Here is an 18978-nt window from a genome sequence, read left to right as displayed (position 1 = left end):
AAGATCATGACCTGAGCCGAAGGCAGTTGCTTAACCAACTGAGCCACCCAGGCACCCAACTGTATGTGTTTTTAAAAAAACAAATGCCATAAATAAAATTCAGCCAAAAAAAGATAGTTAAAATTCTGCCAGACCTGGGTGCCTGGGTGGCTCAGTTGGTTAAGCAACTGCCTTCGGCTCAGGTCATGATCCTGGAGTCCCTGGATCGAGTCCCGCATCGGGCTCCCTGCTCGGCAGGGAGTCTGCTTCTCCCTCTGACCCTCCCCTCCTATGTGCTCTCTCTCATTCTCTCTCTCTCAAATAAATAAATAAAATCTTAAAAAAAAAAAAAAATTCTGCCAGACCTACCGTGGTGAGGATACCAAGTATTACTATCTCCAGAGCAAACAAACATTTTTAAATGTTCAATCCCTTTTTTAATAAAAAATGAAGCTTTAATCAAAGAAATGCCACTTTGCCTCTCCTTTATATATATTTAAAAACGTTTAATAATACCCAGTACTAGCAAATGTATAATAAAATGAGCATTATCAAATGCAATGAGTGGCCATGTGAATTGGTACATCCTTTTTGGAAGACAATATGGCAATATGCATAAACAGGCTGAAAAGTATTCTTAGCCCTTAGAAAAGTAAAGCCACTTCTAGGGATCAATCCTCAGGAAATAATCAGAGGTTCTGATGAGGATCATTATCTTTTCTGCATTGAAATGTGTCTCCCTCATCACAGGGATAGACGTGCAGCGGGTCCTAAACAAATGCTGACGACTAACTGGATGGCAACTGACTTCCATAAAACATCTGCTTCCAGCCAGGAGCCTAGTAGGAAGAGAGGCCTACTACCACTGGGCCTGTTTGATCAGAACGCTGCCTTCTGTGTAACAGCACTGAATGACTGTCTATACTCACTGGGAACAACCACAGTGATGGTTACATTCGTAATGAGTTAGCAAGTGATGCCCCTGGCCATGCCCATAGAAACAGCAGAGGTCCTATCCAGGCTGACTGCTTCATGAGAGACAAACTTCGGAGACCAGACTGAAGACAATTAAAGAGGCAAGAGAGTTGGTTCAGCAGACACTGGGGACTGCTGGGAAAGCCAGGGAACTTGGACTGAGAAGACACTTTAAGATGGAGAAAGACCCTGGCACAGGACACAGGGTCTAGGCCTTGTCTTCAGACCCCACTAGTGATGCCTATGCCCTAATAATTACTCTGTTTAGTCTCAGTTAACATTCTCAGTTAACATGTTATTATGTGCACACTGTAACTCCACTCCCCAACTCTGGCTGAGTCACTGCCTGTTTATACAGCAGCCTCTGCCCTGGCCACAGTGCTCCAGGGACCCCCTCAGTCCTGCTACCTGGGCTGTCTCCTCTGCTCCTATGCTCCTCCAGCCCCCACCCTACCCACGATCTACCCCCTGCACACCTCTCACACTCCCTCCTCCCTCCTCCACTGTGCAGGCACTATGCAGGCTTGGTTGATGGGACCAAGTTATTGAGGAAGGAAGCAAGGAATCTTTCCATAATAGCATCTCTGACATAGAACATTGATTCTGTATGCTGACTATAACAAACAGTAACCATTCCTAGCATTTATTGAGTAAGCACTAGCTGTGTGCTAGACACTGTGATAAGTGCTCTACATGCATTCTAAATTCTTACAATTTAACTCATACAGTAACACGATGAGATGGTTACTCTATCATGATTAACATCCCCATTTTACATATGAGGAACTGAAAGCTCAGAAAGGAATTTTCCCAGGACAATATGGCTAATGAGCAAATAAACCTAATTTTTAACTCACTCATTTCACAAGTACTAATAGAGTCAGATACTACTATGCTATGGAGGCAACAGGGTGAACAAGACAGATCCAGCCGCTGCCCTCAAGAAACACACTGTCTGGGGGCGCCTGGGTGGTTCAGTCGTTAAGTGTCTGCCTTTGGCTCAGGTTGTGGTCCCAGGGTCCTGGGATCGAGCCCCATATTGTGCTCCCTGCTCAGCGGGGAGCCTGTTTCTCCCTCTCTCACTCCCCCTGCTTGTGTTCCCTCTCTCGCTGTGTCTCTCTCTGTCAAATAAATAAATAAAATCTTTAAAAAAAAAAAGAAAAGAAACACACTGTCTGGCAAATCAGGTAAACCTTTACAGCTGCCCTAATTGGCCACGGAGTAAGGACTCAAGGCCATGTTTTCTACACCAAAGCCCAAGCACACAATTATAACACTTTCTGCCTCTCTTACTGTAAATAATCCCTCTAAAGAAACATAAAGTGCTGAAGTTCTCGGGCTGAACTGAGCGAGTTACCCATATGACTAGGTGTTATGATGAGCAGATGTTGTGTATGAAAGTACAGAACACATGGAGTGGTTTTTAAGGCTTTGCTCAAGTGTCACCTTGTCAAAGAGACCACTCTAAGCATGTGCCGTCTATCAGCACTGTCAGCTCGTCTTCCCTGCTCACTTTCTCCATCCTACTTATCACCTTCTTTATATTATTTATTTATTATGCCTACTGTTAAGTATGTGCTTCCTTACACTTTAATATAATCTCCCCAAGGGGACAGAATCCTTACTTGTTTTGTTCACCAAGGTATCCTCCATGCCTAGACAGGACCTGGCACACAGAAAATACCAAGGAATTATTTTTTGTGTGAATCAATGGCAGTGAAAATCACATACGGGTTTCACAGACAGATGGTGCTGATCAGACAGGAGCCAGGACAGGGAAAGAATTGAACTGGGAACTAAGTTCCCAATTGGTAGGATGAGAGTGAGCCTCCTGGAGTCCCAAGGGGTGTGCTGCAAGACCTGGAAGGGAGTGGCAAAGGCAGGTCACAGCCTGGAAGCCAGAAGCCCCTGCAGGAGGTAGAGTGGATATGCTCCTCTGTGCTCAGAAGCACGTCAGATATTTGACAGCCAGGAAGCCAGGGTAGATCAGGAAGTATACGACCATCTGTGCTCCACACGAACCCAGGGAGTCAGGGGGTCAGATGAGCACGCAGGGGATGGTGATCAAAGCAGGCAAAGGCTGAAATCTAGGAAGTTTGGAAGGGCAAGATAATGATACCTATTTACCAAAACACAGAAAAGAGCCTAATCTTGAGGCAGGGACTGTGGGAGCTAAGGTTTCTTTCAAGTTTTCTCCAGAGAGCTGTTTGGGCCTTAGAGCTCCAGGAGCCAGCAGGGAAGGGGGTATGGCTTAATGGTATGCTATAGCTACAGAGAACCGATTGTGCATCCCTCCTCCCAGCCTCAAGTTCAGTGGCCTCACATTTTAGCATGAAATTGACCATGGTGGAAGTATTGACACCATGGAAATTGGCAAATGCTACAAATCAGAGATTTATAGAGAAGGGTCAGAGACCATGTGTGGTCACAAAGCCTCAAATATTTACTACCTGGCCCTTTACAAAAAAGGGTGCCAACCTTTGATCTAGCAGCAGAGATAAGCCTTACTCCTTTACAGCTCCCTCAATCAGCCATTAAAAGGATGAGGTTTGAGCCAGGCCTTGGCCTGAGGAAAGAGCCACTAGTAGAGGAGGTGATGCTAACACATAAAAGGATTGAGGCTGGCTGTCTCCTAGGCTACAGCTCAGAGTTAGCCAATCAGAAATGTGTGTTTGCAAATATTTGGCTGTGTGGGCCAGAGACTAAGGCTGAGGCATAAACATTGAGCACAAGGAGAGGGTAGGTTGAGGGTTAGCCCAAGAACACAAGAGGGAACAAAGTCAAATGACTCTCATTGGAGTGAACAGCGGAGACAGAGAGAACAACAACAACCAGCACTTCTAGAATGCCTACTGCATACCACATGCTTGTTGCTCTAAGCACATTACTCATATGAATACATTTAATCCTCCCAACAGCCCTATGAGGCTGTACCTATTATTACTCCCATTTGACAGATAAACTAAAGCACAAAGAAGTGAAGTAACCTGCAAACAGTCGCAAAGTTAAGAAATTAAAAAGCCAGGATTTAAAACCAGATAATTTGATTTTAGAATCCACATTCTTGATCACTACATACACACTCTCTCAGACAGACTACTTGGAGAAGGAAGGAAAGCAGGCGGAAAAGGAAAACCGGAAAGAGTGTGGTGATAAGCTGCATCTGAACCCGAAAAAGGAGTAGGGAAAAGGCAACAGTGAACATTTCCCCAATTCCTTAATAATCATGGCTCAGCCTACCCTGTGCCGGGCTCCCTGCCAGATACTGGGGGTACACAGATGAGTCCAACATGGGCTAGATGGTAAGTAGTCACAAGCAAAGAGGCAATGCTAATACAGTCTGGTTAAGTCCTACATAACACTGTTGGGGCCCAGCAAAGAAAGAAGCTCCAGCCAGCAAACTTGGGAGCTGCACCAGTAAGCCTGGAGTCAGGTACCAGGGAGGGATGTGGAGCTTGGACTGCCTAGTGCCACCTGGATGACCACCTCCAGAATAGGTCACAAAAAGAAAGGGTTCAAAAGACAGGTCAGGGACCACAGGAGAGCCCAACAAACATCCATGTGCCAGAAGAGAGAAGAGGAGGGATAAATCCTGAATAAACTCATAGGTCAAAAGCCCAGCAGTGCCTGGAAATGAGAGGTGGGAGGCATAGGCAGCTGGGGAGCCCAGATCAAGCAGAAGCCAGAATGGAGCAAGAAGAGATCGAACAAAGGGACCTAGGCATGTCTGGGTCTTCATACCACCTTCCTTCCCTACCTCACAGACTTATCCCTCATCTCATTTTCTAACAGCAGACTCTCCACCAGCCTTATAAACCAGGAACTTACCGCTTTTGGTGCCCCTAGTGCTGGAGGAGACCTTCTAGAGTGAAGTATTTTATGCTAATACTCCTTCTAGCCCCTCCTGCCATCCAGCTGACCTACCCGGGATGAGCTAACGGCCCTCTTCTAAAAAGAAGTGTCAGGTTCCTTTGTTCACTCACATTTCTCTCCAGAAACATTCGATCCAGAGCTTATGGCTGCTGATAACCTGGCAGTATCGGTGATTTCATCATTCTCCCTCTGGAAAATGAAGTGACTCAGCAGTCACCAAGACCAAGACAACAATGGAAGTCATTAGGAGTTTTCTGCAGGGCAAAAAAATGTCAGCATTGTTGGGTGTCTGAATGTAGCCACAGGTCCTGGGGTTAACATAGCAGAAAAAAATGACAGTGTACAGAGTTGCAGGCTATTCCAACAATTATCAAATCCCCAGAGAGCAACTCTCAATAAAGACTTGTTGACTTTGCTCTAACAATAGGAAGGGTGGTGCGCTAAACCATAGTTCTTCCTTCCTGATTTCCAGCATACTGACCAACATGTCTGTATTGAGCACTACCATGTATACAGTAGCTGCCGTGCTATTAGGTGTGACATCCATGGGATTGTTTGCCAGAACACCATCCTCCTGGGAAATACTCACCCCACCCCTATTTACATGGCATCTTCCTCTGTGGCCATGACTCCCCCACACGTCTGATTAGTCAGGGGTGAGCACTTGACCCAAGGCAGGCCAATTAGAGCCCCTCCTTGGGATTCTCCCAACTGGAATAAGAGAATCAGTCTCTGGGCGCCTGGGTGGCTCAGTTGGTTAAGCGACTGCCTTCAGCTCAGGTCATGATCCTGGAGTCCCAGGATCGAGTCCCGCATCGGGCTCCCTGCTCGGCAGGGAGTCTGCTTCTCCCTCTGACCCTCCCCCCTCTCGTGCTCTCTCTCTCTCATTCTCTCTCTCAAATAAATAAATAAAATCTTAAAAAAAAAAAGAGAGAATCAGTCTCTGATAGTGGAAGTTGAAATATATAAAATTTAGGAGTTTTTTATAGCTATGCTTACAACCATGTGGAAGAATGCTGTCTGCAAGAGAAAAGATCCAAATGCAGAGAGAAACAGAGGTTAGGGAGATAAAAAAGATTCTTGGCAGCATCCAAGTCTAGGCACCCAGTTCCTGAGGTCAAGATGCAGCCATACTTCCTACAGCTTGGTTATTTGATTGGTTATTGGATACCCTAAGTTTCTGCCTACGCTACTTCTAGCTTGAGTTTCTTCTAATTGGTTACAAACAGTGTCTGAATCAACCTGGACTTCAGGTGGCAATGACTATGTGGAGGCCTGGAAAAAGTAGAGTTCTCCAGAATGCCTCCAGCGAACTCCCTGCTTTGCTCTCTTAAAGAGGGTACCAGTGTGCAGTGGCAGTCAGTCCCCAGCCCAGACAGACTACACCAAGTCCAACATGAGAGGAACAAGAGGCCACCACCTTCTCTATGCTTATTTACACCTCATGCCCTCTGTTTGCTCTAGCATCTCTCCAACTGCTGATTTGCTCAGCCACTCCAACTGATGTCTTCTTGGTCTATTTCTCTGGATTCCAACTCACTGCATCATTCCAGGCTACTTAGCATGTCTTCCAAGCATTCAAACCCTCCAGCCAGCATGCTAAGTTAGCCTCTGCCATTCAGCATCAAAGGCTGAGCCTAGGTGGCACAATCAATCAGTGAGTGTTAAATGGTACAGTATAGACTAGAACTGCCACAGGAAGTCTGAAAAGGTAAAAATCAGTTGAGGGTCTTATAGAACAAATGGCCTTGAATTTGGAGAGATAGAAAGGACATTCCAATCTAAAAAAAAATAAATAAGGACACTGGAGCAGAAAAAGCTTGGGGACAAGAGGTCTGGAGACAAGTAATGGGCTTGACTAAAGTCAGTGTCATCAGACCAGAATGGGACCAGTATTAGGTAAATCTGAGAGATAAAATGGGGTCAAGTTCCACAGGGTCTTAACGATAAGGCAGAAGAGATTAGACTTCATATGCACGCACGTTTCATGGTAGGATTTTGATCAGAGAAAGGAGGAAAATGATATTTTAGCTATGTATTTCTCACAGAGAATGAGAGAATCTCTTTAGTCTAAAAAAGATAAAAGAGGAGATAATGCTTATTCTCTCTACCCAAAGCATTCTTCATTTTCCTAGAGGATTCATCATCAGTTATTTTGAGTTTTTGTTGTTGGGATGCTGTTCAATATAGAAATTTAGGAAATATAGACAAGCAAAAGAAAGTTCTCCCAAAACTTCACACACAAAATAAGCATTGTTAAAATCCATTTCCAAAATGATCTGTAATATATATACTAATAAAAAATTGATTTATCTTATATAAATATGGCTCTTCTCACTTAGCAATATATTTTCCAGTGACTGCTTTTGAGTGGTAAATTCCTCTATCACCTTTAAAATATTATTTGATTCAAAAAAATTAAATTTACGTTATCTTTTTAGAATTTTTAGAATTTATTCCATAGCTCAGATCAGCATTTTCCTAAATTTGTTCTACAAAATAGTTAGAGCTACAAGATATTCTGCCCAAATTAAGGGGTTATGTTTAGGAGAGGCTTCATCCTTTGTGGAAATTAAAGGTTCTTAGGTGTCCTACAATGAATTGATTAAAGCTAAATAAAGTTTGCTCCAGGAAATACCTTCCCAATGAAAATTTATCAACATTGGTATAATTCTAATTGAAATTAATGTATTCAGAAACAGTTCAAAACACAGTCCTGATCAAAATACCCTTCACCCAAGGGAATCCTCAAATAAAGCCCCACTTTCTGGGACAGTGACAATCGCCCCATTACCCGATGAGGCCAGCAGTAGTCATACAGCCATTTAATGAGGACACAGAGACCAGAAATCAAGTGTCGGCTTGAAGTTTGACACAAAACTCTTAAAGTCCCTTTCAACCCTGAGACTCCATGAATTTTAATTGAGAGCATTAAAAAAAACTTTCAGATCTCATTATCCATTTGCCAGCCTCAAGCAAGCCATTACTCCTCTCCAAGTCTTAGGGTCTTCAGTTTCTTTCTGTGAAACAAGGGCTGCCATCAAACTCTGAGCCACAAATCTCTAGAGCCCTTTGGAGTCCCTTCCAATAGTGACACACTCACACTGCCCCGGTCTCCTGGTCTCCTAACTTCCACAGCCTCACCAAGGACCTTAATCCTTCCTCTCTGTTGAAGAAAAATGATATAAGCAAACAAAATAATCAAGAGTTTCTCCCATGTGCACACAAAGCATGAACCAAACATCTGGAAAACAAAGAAAGTCGGTGAAAGGTGAAGTTGTTTTGCTGAATGGGTGTCAGAGGTTGGTGTACAAATCCACGGGGAGGATGAGAGCTTCACAAATGCTAACACTTGCTCTGAAAAATCTGTTCACAAAACTTCCATCCCAGCAGCCCAAACCCTACTCTCCAAGCTCATGTCTCCTGAGAGGCCCAGAGGCAAGGAAAATCTCACTTTTTTTTTTTTCTTCCAGAAAAACAGATAGAAGTTTTAAAAAATATATTTTTTTAAGAGACTGAGGCTCAATTAGAGATCCTCCTCCCTCCTTAGGAAAAAAAAACCTTCCGCTGTTCCAGTGCAACCCCAGAGTCCCACATGATTTGGCTTTTCTGAATGCAGGGAGGGGTCTTGTTTTGTGTGTTCCCCAGAACCCAAGGAAGCCAATTCTGTGCTTCTCTTTCTTTCTGGTGTTGAAAAAAAAAAAAAAACAAGGGGAAGCTCAAGAAATGTGGAGAAAAATTTATTTAAGTGGTGGTCAGTTCTTGAGGTGACCTTCCACCCATCCTCCAGGCAAAAATATCACAAAGACCAACAAAACCTGAATCTAATTAAGGTTGAAAAAGGCACAGAGCTGATTCGCTGGCTGAACGGAACACCCCTGAGCACAGGCCCTCTGCTCTGAAGCCCTGGGGGCACCTCACTGGCTGCAGAACAAAGCCCATTGCTCTGCTTTAACGAAGTATACAAATTCAACAAGCAGTCTAGTCTTTTTGGTGCAGTTCCTGAGGTCCAGTGTTCTTTTGGTCCTGGTCTCTCTCCATAGAGGCTGTCGCTTGAACCAACTGAAAAGGTGGCTGGTTCCATCACTATAATAACCTTCAGTCCACTATCATGCTGGTGGTACTTGCAGTGGCTATGGGAGAGAATGGGCCTTCCCCAAAGCCTGAAGAACCAGTTGTAGGGAGGCGCCTGCAAGGCTCAGTTGGTTCAGCGTCCCAACTCTGGATTTCAGCTCAGGTCATGACCTCAGGGTCGTGAGACCCAGCCCCACGTCGGGCTCCAAGCTGGGCATGGAGACTAGATTCTCTCTCTCCTCTCCCTCTGCCCCTCCACCCCCAACCCTCCATCTCTCTTAAAAAAAAAAAAAAAAAGGACTATTGTCCTCTTTGGGCTATAGGACTGTTGTAGGACTGTTTTTGTACCTGCTGGCTAATGAACATTCATAGCTTTAGCAAAATTTTATCTAAGACCTCACGTGATGTGGAGGTTAGGAGGGGTATAGCCCCCACCCAGCTATAACCACCAGCGGCAGGGAGACTAACTCATCCTGGTTTGCTCAGGACTTTCTCAGTTTCAGCACTGAGAATCCCATGTCCCAGGAAAACCCACCATGCCAGGCAAACCAGGACATTGGTCCCCACACATATCTACCCAAAGAATTTACCAATTGCTAAAAGCCAAATTAGCTCGAGTTAGTACAAAACATCTTGTTTCCCTTGAAATAGCTTCTACAGGCTTAAGTTTCCAAAAAGGACTAAAGGAAAAACGAGATCTAGAGCCTTGTTGATATAGAGGCACAACATCCATATCCCCCAGGAGCTTATTAGAAATGCAGAGTCTCAGGCCCTACCGCATACCTACTGAATTAAAATCTGCAATTTAGCAAGGCCTCCAAGTGAGACTTTGCACAAGGGCTCCATGTACCTGAAGTCTGAGGTGCACTGGCCTAGAGGAAGAGATCTCAGAGAGTGACTTCAAGGCCCATAGCTGGGCCTTGAAGTCAGTAGGAATGAGCTGGCAGAGGGCACCAGAAAGCAAGAGCCCAAAGGCCCAGAAAACAGCAATGTGCTTATTCAGCAGGAGCCATTTGTTGTTTCTGGGTGTGAGGGATGGGAAATAACCCACAGGCAGGCTGGGGCGACCATGGGGGAGACTGTGGAAGCCCTTAGCCCCATATCTTCCTTGTTCTCTCTCCTTTCAAAACTCAGGCAGCTACTAAACTCTTTTATCTTCTGAAGGCCTGAGTTCCTCCCTCCCCATGGCCTACCTTGGCAGCAGCTGGACTTCCACAGTGCTAGCTGAGAAGGGGGCAGCAGGCCCAGAGAGATCATCCATCAGGGTGGCATTCAGGTTCAAGCTCTTATTTCTAGGGACCTCTGAAGGTCTATATCTCTGGCTTAGGAAACAAAGTCTCTGATGGGGGAAGGCAGGGGAGATAGCCAGCAGTTAAAGGGATGCATATCAAGGATCTCTTCTGAAATGAGAAGTTGGCAAAATAAGAAAAATGAGAAGTCTTGAGCAATATCTTGCATTCTAAGTCATACTCTACATACAGTGTTGGTTTCGTTAAGAACTTTGTGCCCCAGTTTCCTAAACCATACAATAGGGATAACCTGTGTTCCCACCTCACAGGTTGTAAAGATTCAGTAAATTAGTGCATGCAAAGCTCTTAAAACAGTGCCCAGATCCTACCAGGAGTTCCCTACAAGGTACTGCCTTGAATTAAACAATGGCCTCTTTCCTAATGTGGGAGTTGGAGACATGACGTGTTGAGTGGGAAGCTGGGGTGGCCGCCAGTCTCCAAGTCAATCCAAGGGGCCATATCTTCATAGATGTTAGCATTTGAAAATGTATTATTCTTTGGTACTTACTATGGCCCTCAAATATGGAGTGCTAATCAAACGAACATAGGGTGAACTGAGACTTACTGTGTGCATTCATCAGGGGACAGAGAAGCAGAGCCATGATGAGTGATACAGAATAAAGGATTTATTACAGCAGTTACACCTGAAGCTAAATTGGCATAGTATAAAGCTACCATACTATGGGTCCCTAGCATGGCTGGTCAATTTTGAGAACTTCACCAAAAAACTCTTATTTCACATACAAAAGTCCAGGAGGCTTCCTAGGAAGCCTTTCTTTTGGCCCCTCCCTCTTGGGGGTGTACCACACGCCTCCCTTTGTACACATGTGTAACAGAAGCTGTATCACTGTGTTCCAACTATCTATGTCCTCCTCCCTGGACTCTGTGGGCCTTCCAGGCCAGAAGCTGTGTTTCATCCCTTTCCATCTCCAGCACCTGACATATGTTATGTCAGATCACTGCCATTTTATCATCTTTCATCCACAAAAAAATGCAATTTCATAAATCTCAGAGTATTAGGAGGCACTCAGCAAATGTTTACTAAATAAATGAACACAAGACAATCAAATACCCACAAATTCTAGTTAAACATCAAAGAAAGAAACTACCTCAGGTTTTTGTGTGGCCTCAGGTTCCTTATTACATACCTCAATTATTTTTGCACTTTTGAATGTGGAGATGCCAATGAGCAATCCCAACAGGTCAAACAAACAGGTTCTGTACCATTTTCATGTCTCTGGAGCCTGGCAGTACCTCCACACAGAAGATGAGTGAGTCCCCAAGGGGTCAAATGCAGTTTTCTGTACTATTTTAGTGGTTTTGGAGGCTGACAGTATCTCCACACAGCTGAAAAGTGGCAGACTCCAAGATGGATAAGATTAAGCTCTGAGATGGCAAATGTCCAAGATGGCTCAGAAAGCAGGTGCTGAACTCCCCATGACTTCCAGTCCCTGCATCACAGAATGGCAAGGCCCCTCAGAGGTCATGGAGCTCAACCATACATCCGTTGGAACTGAAAATTAGTACATACAATATAACTTTTTTAAAAACCAAGATATGTATCAGTGAAAGGAGTTTAAAATAATAAAAGGAAAGCAAGAAAGGAAGGAGGTAGCTGGTACAAACTCTCTATACTAGGCAGGTACACCTGCCAAACACAGCTCTTGACTTCACTTCATCTAGTTATAAAGGGTCTAAAATTGTGAGGTTCGTCAGACGCCACCATCCAAATGGACCCCAGCAGCCACCACTTGAGGTCGCAGAGAGACCTGAGTTGGTGGATCAGGGAGAGGTTGTCTGAACCTTCAAAAAGGCCAGGGCTCCAGAGAAATGTTATCCAGGCAGATATGCTCCTGCATGGGACCAGCCTTGTGATTCCCTGGGTTCTGGCCCTCCTCTCCTTTCCCCTTCCTGCTCCTTGGTCCCTAGCAGCCCTTACCATCCCTGCCTTCTGCCCTTACTTACCTGATGCCGCAACTCTGGACCTCCACCCTGGGTCCTGCCTCTCAGGCCTGCCCTGGTTATAGGGACAGGGGAAGTGAACTAAGAGGAGCTGGTTGCATTATATAGGGTCTGTCACTTCAAATTCACAACAAAAGGCTGAAAGGTAAGAATAATTAGCTTCCTTTTAAAAATAGGGGCGCCTGGGTGGCGTCCAACTCTTGGTTTCAGCTCAGGTCGTGATCTCGGGGTCATGGAGTCCATCTCCATGTTGGGCTCCATACTCAGTGAAGAGTCTGCTTGAGATTCTTTCTCCCTCTCCCTCTTCCCCTCCTGCTCGTGCTTGCGCACGCGCACACTCTCCCTCTCTCTCAAAATTCATTAAGTAAATCTTTTTAAAAAAATGAAAAGTTAGGGGGGCGCCTGGGTGGCTCAGTCATTAAGCATCTTCCTTCAGCTCAGGGCATGATCCCAGGGTTCTGGGATCAAGCCCCACATCAGGCTCAGCGGGAAGCCTGCTTCTCACTCTCCCACTCCCCCTGCTTGTGTTCCCTCTCTCGCTGTGTATCTCTCTGTCAAATAAATAAATAAATCTTAAAAAAAAAAAAAATGAAAAGCTAGGTAATCTGCTTAAAGTCACAGAGCTGCTACAGGATGAATGAGAAATCAAAACCTGGATGTATTTAGATTTCAGGGCCATATTCTTTCCAATATGCCATACAGCTTCTCTTTCCATGATTCCTTTCCACCTTCCCTGTAGTCCTATTTGCATGTTCCGCACCTCTGAAATTCATTCTGAGTCCTTCTTCAATCTACAGTTCATCTCTTCATCTGAAGCAAATTCCCCCACTCAGACTCCAGCCAACTCACAATGTCTTCTAAGATAGAAGAGCTGCCCACCATTTGTAATCCACATATGAAGTGAGGGTGCACCTCATCACCTACCTTACATGGGTCTCCACTGCTACAGGAAGTATCCAAAGATCTTGTTATGGCATAAATGTCATTCACAGTGTGGCCCCTACCAGTCCTTCTGGCCTCACCTCTCACCTGGCCCTTCTATCTTCTTTTTCACCAGATTTCATTTTTTTTAAGATTTTATTTATTTATTATTTGAGAGAAAGAGAGAGAGACTGAGAGAACGAGTGGGAGGAGGGGCAGAGGGAGAAGAAGACTTCCTGTGGATGCAGGACTCGATCCCAGGACCCTGGGATCATGACCTGAGCCAAAGGCAGACACCCAACCGACTGAGCCACCAAGGCGCCCTCACCAGATTTCAATGACACTAAATCTCCTCCCTAAAGAAGCCTACTCTAAGACCAAGTAGACAACAGGCTAGCCTACAGTACTTATTATGGAAAGTTTTTTATTATCTTAGCATCTAGTACTAGAATTTCTCTTTGAGCAGAACCACATTTATTGGAAGAATTTCTTGATAACCCCCATTGGTGCACAAGTTGAGGTCCTAGGGTCCCAAGTGTGGATAGGCTCCAAGTTGGACTCTCCAGAAGTAGATGCTGAGATGGAGTTTGGGGTACAAGATGTTTATTAGGACAACCCAAATGTACATCAACTGATGAATGGATAAACAAAACTGTGCAATATGCAATGGGATCCCATGTTATAACTCCTCACATCTTCACCTAAGTTAAGGCACAGAGTATAGACCTTTAGCATTTTGTCAAATAGGTACTTCTATTCTAACACTACCGTTTTGCTCTTAGACTCTCCTTTCTCTCAGAGCCTCAGCTACATGAAGCATTTATTCAACTAAATTCTTTTTTAAGTTTTGTAGAACAGAGCATCTCTTTTTTCTTTCTCCTCACAGACTTGTTAAAAGACATTAACACTGAGGTGTAATTTGTGGATTGAGGTACATTGTGCTTAAAATCTACAGACAATGATGAACAAGAGCAGTGGTGAAAGAAAAAGCAAGAGGAAGTCTATCACCAAAACCAAGTTGGTCTTAGTATAAGGTATTGGGCCTATAGCTTTTCATAAAAATGTCGGGAAAAGCTACAGGAAAGACTGTATTTCACATCTGGTAAAGACAAGAGCAATGGGAAAACCAACAGGGGAAAAAATGTAAACCCAGACATCTAATAATGAATACTTACTTTTGCATCGATGTTTTCCATGTATCATCACATTTAGTCCTCTCAACAACTCCCGAAATTAGGGAGATCAGAATTGTTATCATAATCATCATTTTAGAGTTGAGTCAACTGATGTTCAGAGTTTGACTGGCTCAAGTTTACATAGTAACCAAGCAATGGTACCAGGACTTGCCCCCAGAGTTAGTGACTCCAAATGCAATATTCTTTCCATGACTACCCCGTGCTATAGCCCAAGTGCCACCACCTCCCTACCCTCTGTGGCCAGAGAGATAACCACAAATGGACAGAGAGAAACCTGCTCGGCAGTTCAAATGCATTTTCCATGAGGCTACAGCCATTTGAGGATTAACTTCTTAGAGGAAGTTTTTCATTAATGAGCATGGCTTTCAGCAAACAAACAGAATGAAAAGAATTATGTTCTAACACATCCCAGTGACGCAAGAACTCATTTGTGTGTGGTCTTGAAAAAGTTAAATAGTAAAACTCCAGACAGGCAACATGTAACCATTTTTAACTCCAGCTGTGGCCCCAAGAGGAATTTTAGGTGGCAAGACAGAGACAGAAATTATTGAACAAAGGGCTTCCATACAGCAGAGTAGCATTCAGCCCGGGAGTTTTTCTTCCTAACAAAAGTCACTACAACAATACTAGGAAATCAAAGGCATCCACTGGCAGTGATGGTGGACATATTTCCAGAACTGGGACAAAGTGATACATCCAGCATTGATATGGATTGTGTGATTAGAAATGAAGGGACAGATTCCTTGTACCAAAAAATATGCTTGAGAAACTGTCTCAACAAGTTAAATGGCTTTCTTTCTCCAGGACTTCCCAAGAGGAGAATAACTTATATAGCAATTTAAGAAATGGTGAATTTAAGCAATAAAATACAATTGGTGTCATTTATAACAACTGCAGAAAGAAACTGATCATTCTGGACAACTAATTCAGGTATGACAAGTACATGGCTTGTTTGCCTTCATTTCTCCCTCCTGCCCCCATGGCAGGCATAACTAAGACACTGCACTCCTTGCCAAAGATTCCAGATAATAGCTTCATAATCTTTAAAACAATAGTCCGAGAAGCTGCTACTAGTTAACCATACCTGCATTATTTCAAACAAAAAGTTGGGCATAAGCTAGCATCAGATGAAGAAATGAACTAGATATTCCTCAGGGTGCAATGGATGAAGAGGGTTGAGACCAGAAAGACCTGCTAGTTAACTCCCACAGGAGGAGTTAAGGGCTAGGAACCAGATCCCATGTGTCATTGTGTCCTCAGCACCTAGCAAAGTGCCTGACATGGTAGACTCTGGATATGTTTGGTGAATTAATGAGTTAACACCAAAATCACATCGTAGTGACGATTTTACGTGGTCCACAGTTACTATATGTGTATATTAGCCAGTAAGAAAAAATGTGTAAAATTCTTCCCTACTATGGATTCAGTTTCTTTCTCAGCTACTCTTTCTGCTATCCTTATCAGAACCCAAATAAAGAACTTCATCCAGTATGGTTTAAAGAAGCACCAGGAACCACAAAGACTATAACACCAATAGACTTTGGTTTGAATTCTGAATCTAAACTTATTTGCTACATAACCTTGAGAAAATTACTTGACTTCTCCAGGCTTCAGTGTCTTCTATTATAAAAAGAGGATAATAGTATCTACCTTGTAGGGTTGTTATAAGAATTAGGGATTTATTATGCAAAGTAACCTAATACAGTTCCTGGTCTTTTTCTATTTATGCCTCTTCTTGCTTGCAAAAGGATTTAGAGCGGCTTAAAATGTTACCAACAGGGGCGCCTGGGTGGCTCAGTCGTTAAGCATCTGCCTTTGGCTCAGGTCATGATCCCAGAGTCCTGGATCGAGCCCCACATCAGGCTCCCTGCTCAGCAGACAGTCAGCTTTCCCTCTCCCTAGGGAGCACTCATGCGCTCGTGAATGCTCTTTCTCTCTCTCTCTCAAATAAATAAATAAAATCTTTAAAAAAAAAACACGTTACCTACAATGAAGTAATATATTTAAAATAAAGAGGCAAATCTTCAAAGCAAAGGGAAAACATAGAAGTAAACAAGGAATGACTAAAACTATTTCATACACAGTAGACATACAATAAAATGGTGGTGGTGATGGTGAAAACAGTTTGTACTAATAACATCAGTTGTCACTGGTGCGGTCATCTCTTCCTGGGGAATTCCAATCATTCTTCAAGTCCCCATATGGGAACTAGCCCTACCAAATAGTAAACATAATGTAAAAGCACAAAAATTAGTACAGTGTGGTATGGGTACATGAATAGGCAGATCAATAGAATAGAATGTCCATAAAAAATTTTAGTATATGAGGGGGAAGAGCAAGATGGCAGAGGGGTAGGAGACCTAAATTTCGTCTGGTCCCAGGAATTCAGCTGGATAGTTATAAAACCATTCAGAACACCTACAAACTCAACAGGAGATCAAAGAAAAGAATAGCATCTCTCTGAACCAAAAAGCGACCACTTTCTGGAAGCAGGGACCCAACAAGTGGCAGATCCAGGGATACTCCCCTTCCTCCCCCGGGAGGAGTGGCGCGGGAGAGCACCGCAGGGATCTGCTGGGTTTGGAGACTCCACACGGGGTCGGGTGCCAGAGATAGAAATGCTCAGTCACAGGCCGGGTGAGCACAGAGTGCGGCCGGAGACTGGGGAGATGGGAGTGATTGACTGCTTTTTTCTGGGGGCTCACTGAGGAGCGGGGCCCTGAGTTCTCAGCTCCTCCGAGGCAGAGATTGGGAGGCCGCCATTTTCACTCTCGTCCCCCAAAGCTGTACGGAAACCTTGCAGGGAACAAAAGCTCCCGAGAGCAAACCTGAGCGGATAACTTATCCCGGACCGGCAAGGGTGGGGCAATCCCGCCTTTGGCAAAGACATTTTGGAACCATGGCAACAAGCCCCTCCCCCAGAAGATCAGCGAGAACAGCCAGCCAAGACCAAGTTTACCGATCAATGAGAACGGCAGAACTCTGGCGCTAGGGGAATACTGCACATAGAATTCATGGCTTTTTTCCCCATGATTCTTTAGTCTTTCAGTTAATTTGTTTTTTAACTTTTTTTTTTTTTGAATTTTTCTTTTTTCCTTTTTCAACCAACATCTTATCAATCCCTTTTTTAAAAAATCTTTTTTATTTTTCATTTTTAGAGTCATATTCTATCCCTTCATAGTAATTAACCTTATTTTTGGTGTATATACATGTAAGTTGTTCTCTCTTTAAAATTTTGGGATACAGTTTCTTCTAACAGACCAAAATATACGCTAAATCTCTAGTGTATGGCTTTGCTCTAGTCTGCCTGATCACATTCTCTCCCTTTTTTGTTTTTTTAAATCCTCTTCTTTCTTTTTTCAACCAACTTCTTATCAATTCCTTTTATAAAATCTTTTATAATTTTCATCTTTATAGTCATATTCTATCCCTTCATTGTATTTACCCTTTTATATATAAACATATATAAGTTTTTCTTTCTTTAAAATTTTGGGAAGCACTTTCTTCTAACAGACCAAAATATGCCCAAAATCTAGTGTGTGGCACTGATCTATGCACCAGCCTGATCATATTCTGTTTTTTTGTTTGTTTGTTTTTACCTTTTTCGTTTTTTTTCTTTTTTTTCTTTCCCTTTCTTTTCCCCCAGTTTGAGGTCTCTTCTGATTTGTTTAGTGTATATTTTTCTGGGGTCGTTGTTACCCTGTTAGCATTTTGTTCTCTCATTCATCTACTCTCCTCTGGACAAAATGACAACACGGAAAAAAATCACCTCAAAAAAAGAACAAGAGGCAGTACCGACTGCCAGGGACGTAATCAATTTGGACATTAGTAAGATGTCAGAACTAGAGTTCAGAATGACAATTTTAAAGATACTAGCAGGGCTTGAAAAAAGCATGGAAGATATTAGAGAAACCCTTTCTGGAGAAATAAAAGAACTAAAATCTAACCAAGTCGAAATCAAAAAGGCTATTAATGAGGTGCAATCAAAATGGAGACTCTAACTGCTAGGATAAATGAGGCAGAAGAGAGAATTAGTGATATAAGACCAAATTATGGAAAATAAAGAAGCTGAGAAAAAGAGAGATAAACAGCTACTGGATCACGAGGGCAGAATTCGAGAGATAAGTGATACCATAAGATGAAACAATATTAGAATAATTGGGATCCCAGAAGAAGAAGAAAGAGACACAGGGGCAGAAGGTATACTGGAGCAAATTAGAGTAGAGAACTTCCCGAATTTGGGGAAGGAAACAGGCATCAAAATCCAGAAGGCACAGAGAACCCCCCTTAAAATCGATAAAAATACGTCACCACCCTGACATCTAATAGTAAAACTTACGAGTCTCATAGACAAAGAGAAAATCCTGAAAGCAGCTCAGGACAAGAGATCTGTAACCTACAATGGTAGAAACATTAGATTGGCAGCAGACCTATCCACAGAGACCTGGCAGGCCAGAAAGCACTGGCATGATATATTCAGAGCACTAAACGAGAAAAATATGCAGCCAAGAATACTATATCCAGCTAGGCTGTCACTGAAAATTGAAGGAGAGAGAAAAAGCTTCCAGGACAAACAAAAACTAAAGGAATTTGCAAACACGAAAGCAGCCCTACAAGAAATATTGAAAGGGGTCCTCTAAGCAAAGAGAGAGCCTAAAAGTAACACAGACCAGAAAGGAACACAGACAATATACAGTAACAGTCACCTT

This window comes from Leptonychotes weddellii, chromosome 14, assembly GCF_054177405.1.
Source record: "Leptonychotes weddellii isolate Sample4059 chromosome 14, ASM5417740v2, whole genome shotgun sequence".
NCBI lineage: Eukaryota > Metazoa > Chordata > Mammalia > Carnivora > Phocidae > Leptonychotes > Leptonychotes weddellii.
The sequence above is the reverse complement of the archived record's forward strand: the minus strand, read 5'-3'. Positions refer to the sequence as shown.